The sequence below is a fragment of the Arachis ipaensis genome, chromosome B5, assembly GCF_059453495.1.
Source record: "Arachis ipaensis isolate K30076 ecotype BB chromosome B5, ASM5945349v1, whole genome shotgun sequence".
NCBI classification, from domain to species: domain Eukaryota; kingdom Viridiplantae; phylum Streptophyta; class Magnoliopsida; order Fabales; family Fabaceae; genus Arachis; species Arachis ipaensis.
Window position 1 is genome coordinate 56,030,641 of NC_142440.1, and position 4,768 is coordinate 56,035,408.

Genomic DNA, 4,768 nt, shown 5'->3' on the forward strand with positions numbered 1-4,768 from the left:
TGAGTGGAATTCTCATTCTGGCGTTTAACCTCCAGTTTAAGGTTAAACTGGAGGTTAAACTTCAGTTTCAGCATTTCTTAGCCTTCATGATTCTGGCGTTTAAGCTCCAGTTTAGGCTTAAACTGGAACTTAAACGCCATTTCCAGCATTATATGGCTTGGTAGTTTAAGTTCCAGTTTAAGCTTAAACTGGAACTTAAACTCCACATGTGATATTCAAGCTTCCTTTATTGATTTTGTTGCTTCCTTGCCTAGCCTCTTCTTCCCTGAAATCATCCAAACAATTGCATTAAAGTCTTGCAAAATTCATGAGAAATCTTCCAGTCATAGCATTCAAGTAATATAACTAAAACTCATGGAATTTGCATCAAAATCATACTGTTTGGATGGTTCATTGCTTTGTTATTCATTTAACCATTCTTGGTTACTTTAAGCTCAAGAAAATGCATAAAACAACTAAAACTAACAGAAAAATGCTAGTGAAACTAGCCTAAGATGCCTTGGCATCACAACACCAAACTTAATACTTGCTTGTCCCTAAGCAAGTCCTGAGTTATTTGAGAAGAAGGTATGAAACAGAAAGCAGTTACATTGGCTATATTAGCAAGCATTTGAAGTTCATCAGAAGGGTTTTATGCAGAAGGTTGCAGTATCACTTTTTCATTCTTATCAGGTAAGATTATCACTTTTTCATTGCATCCATCAAACACTGCTATGGCCTCTTGTTATTCTTATGTCCTTGGCACTTTTCTCTTCTTTGTTTTTCTTTTCTTTTTTTTTTCTTAGAGCTCCTTTGCTCCTTGTTTGCTTAGTGTCATGTGTTGCACAAGCCTTTAGCATTTTTTTTTTCTTATCAGTGCACTACACATATCCACTCCAGGCATTTTAGTTCACATTTCTTCTTGAGACATTGGTGCCCAGCACCTCTTTGTGTGACTAAATGTTTTGTATTTAGGTTGCTCTTGATAATGGACTTTTGGTTGATAATCCCGGGTTAGTTAACCCAAGTTACCAAGTGTTGAAACACTCCTCAGAACCTATTCATCCAAGCATATCCTTAATACATAAACACCACAGGCATTTGTCTCAGAAGTTCAAACCATTGGTGCCTAGCTTATTTTCTCAATTTTTTGCTTTTTGGTTGTCCTTTTTCAGTGGCTTTTTCTTCTTCTTTTTCTTTCTTTTTCATGGCCAAAGACATTTATTCATTAAGATCCATAGACAGTTTTCAATTTCTACACAAAAAATGATAATTCTACACTCTATTTCCAGTGATCTGACTAAACAATCAAGCATGCATACCACCACTTAATTCTACTTGATTTGTCACTAATTGAGCCAAGTTACTTTTGTTCAAACTTTTCTTTTATTTTTGGAAACAGAACAAGCATGGCAAGCATTTGTTTAAGAAGGTGAAGTTATATCCAAACATCTAGGCATTCACTTTATTCAAAGCAATAAACAGACAAACATACTAGAAACTTCACATTCCAGAAAGATTCAACAATTACAGTTTAAACCAGAACAAGCATGCTTTTGTTTGCCCTTTTTAAAGAATTGTCAAGGAACAACACCACCTTGTGAAATTCCTTGTTTTCTCTTTGTTGCCAGGGAACAATTTGATTTCTCCTTCTTCTCCTAGTTGTTGCTTCATGTTCTTTCTCAGATCCTTGTTTCCTTTCCTGCAAAGAGTGATGAAGTTGCTTGCTTCTCAAGCACTTGAGTGGTTAGTTCAACTATGTATGGGCAAGTGTCTGAGTCTTAAGTTGGTGTGTGAACACCAAACTTAGTCTCCTACTTACTTCTCTGTTCTTTGAATCCTTGAATTCTCCTTGGAATGAAGTTGCTGCTAAGGATTTTAAGCATTTCTGTGATTGCTTAGAATGGTTGTTCCTTTCATATAATTCAAAGGTTGTTGTGTTCAGTTGATCTTTATGGTGGAACACCAAACTTAGAGTCACACATTCCCCTTTGAATTATTGATCCACGAATTCATTGTTTGGTGTGAAACACCAAACTTAATTCTTTGCAATGCACAGAAACTACTTCACCTTTTTATTGAAACAAATAAAAGAAACAGCAAGGGAGTATTACCTCAGGTTGGGTTGCCTCCCAACAAGCGCTTCTTTAATGTCACTAGCTTGACGGTTGCCCCTTGTTAGGGTGGATTGTAGTGCTTGATGTCTTCTCCTCTCACTATGAAAACGTCCCCATTTGATTCCTTCATGACTTCTAAATGTTCCATGGAAAGAACTTTCCTGATTGTGAACACTTGAGGGAGCTGGGAAGGAATGGTTTTGAGGCCAGGTGGGATTGGCAGATAATGACTTGATATCACTTTATCTCCCGGAGAGAAACCTTCAGTGGGAATTTTCTTGTTTCTCCACCCTCTTGGCAATTTCTTTACAATTCTTCCCTTTCTCTTGAGGATTTCTTCATTGACCCTTATGCCAGGAGGATCCTTCTGATCTGTTTCTATTGATTCTTGTGGCTTTAACTCTTGCAATTCTTGTTTGCCTTCCAAGGACTGTTTCAGAATTTCAGCTGCTGGATTGCTTTCCTCCAAACACAGATGGCTACTATCATCCTTAGGCTTTTCAGGTTCTGGTTCAGGCTCAGATGCAGGTTTGAAAGCATTGAAAATGAGCTGTTCATCATGTACTCTCAAAATTAGCTCTCCTTGTTCTACATCTATGAGCGCTCTAGCAGTGGCTAGAAATGGCCTTCCCAGAATGATAGGGTGTAGGTGGCTTTCCTCCATGTCCAAAATGACAAAGTCTGTGGGGAAGAAATAATTTCCCACTTTCACCAGCACATTCTCAACTACCCCTTCAGCTTGCTTCTGAGTTTTGTCAGCCAGTTGTATGATTACATCAGTGGATCTCACCTCATTCAGTTGTAGCCTCTTCATAAGAGTCAGAGGCATCACATTTATGCTAGCTCCTAGATCACAGAATCCTCTGTCAATTTTTGTTTCCCCTATGATGCAGGGGATATGAAAACCTCCTGGGTCTATTTTCTTAGAGACTATGTCTTTCTTGATGAGGGCACTGCATTCTTTGTTCATTATTACAGTTTGTCCTCCCTTCAAAACTCTTTTCTTGCTCAGCAATTCCTTTAAATACTTGATATGTGTAGGCATCTGCTGGAGAATCTCAAGAAAGGGAATATTGATATGGAGAGACTTAAATGTCTCTAAAAACCTTGAATAGGTTTTCCCTTTTTCACCTCCTCCTAACCTCTGAGGAAATGGTGCTTTTGGTTGGTATGTTTCCAGCATGCCTTTTTGCAGTTCCTTGGCTTGCTCAGTTTCACTTTCCTGCTTAGCTTCTTCCACACCTTCCTTCAAGATTTCTGGCTCCTGTTCTGAGGGTCTGATTCCTTCTTCTTCTGAGACTTCCTTCAATATGGTGATGGCCTTGCATTCTTCCCATCTCACTCTCTTTTGCTCCCCTTTAGGATTCTTTTCTATGTCACTAGGGAACACTGCAGTTGATTTGGGGGCCTGTTGAGATAGCTCTCCTACTTGAGACTCCATCCTCTTGAGTTTTTCACCATGGGTTCTTAAGGTAGATCTCACATCATCCCTGAAGCTTTTCAACTCAATTATGTCCTGACCCATGTGTGCCAGCATTCCTTCTATCCGGTTTAATTGATCTTGAAATTGTTGGTTCGGATTAGGTTGGGTAGGTTGATTATTTTGGCCATGATATGATGGTTGGGAGTAAGTGTTTTGTGTGGCTTGGTATGATCTTTGGTTGGAGTTTTGGTATGTGGAATTGTTATGTTGGTTGTGGTTGTAAGGTTTGTGGTTTTGTGGTTGGGTTTGTTGATTCCCCCACCCAAAGTTTGGGTGGTTTTTCCATCCTGCGTTGTAAGTGTTTGAATGTGGATCATATGATTGCCTTTGTTGGTTTCCCACATAGTTGGCCTCTTCCCAATCACCTCCTTCAGTGCTTACTTCCTCTTGATCTTGTGTGTGTATTGCAGCCACTTGCTTTGTTTCTAATTTCCTGGTGAGCTCTACTAGTTGCTTTGCAAACACCTTGTTTTGGGCTAAAATTGTATCAACATGGTTCAGCTCCATGCCTCCCTTAGTGTTGTGTCTCTCTGAAGCATAGTAGTACTCATTCTCAGCCACTGTCTCAATCACTTCAATGGCTTCTTCCACAGTCTTTTTCCTGTTCAATGAACCTCCTGATGAATGGTCTACAGCCTTCCTTGATTCATAAGAAAGTCCATCATAGAAAATATGCAATTGCACCCAGTCATGGAACATGTCTGGTGGGCATTTCCTTGTCAAATCCTTGAATCTCTCCCATGCCTCGTAGAGAGTTTCACCATCTTGTTGTCTAAACGTCTGAACCTCAGATCGAAGCCTATTGACCTTTTGTGGGGGGTAGAAATGTGCCAGAAACTTGCTTTCCACCTCATCCCAGGTTGTTAGGCTCCCCCTTGGGAATGATTCCAGCCACTTAGCTGCCTTGTCCCTAAGTGAAAATGGGAATAAAAGCAGTTTATAGGCATCTTCCTGGACTCCATTGGACTTCACAGTGTCGCAAATTCTCAGGAATTTTGTGAGATGTTGGTTTGGGTCTTCATTAGCACTCCCACCAAATGAACAATGATTCTCCACAAGTGATATTAGCTATGGTTTGAGCTCAAAATTGTTGGCCTGAATGGGTGGTTTCTGAATGCTGCTACCACAACTCCCAGAGGTTGGGTTTATGTATGAACTAAGAACCCTCCTCTCAGGAATGGCATTGTTT

General features: G+C 39.8%; 1 non-coding gene across 1 annotated transcript; it reads left to right on the forward strand.

Moving 5' to 3' along the window:
- The first annotated feature begins 4,276 nt into the window (after positions 1-4,276).
- LOC148564253 (small nucleolar RNA R71) lies at positions 4,277-4,380 on the forward strand. The gene has a single exon (XR_015885341.1). It is a non-coding gene; the product is annotated as a small nucleolar RNA R71 (small nucleolar RNA).
- Positions 4,381-4,768: the final 388 nt, after the last annotated feature.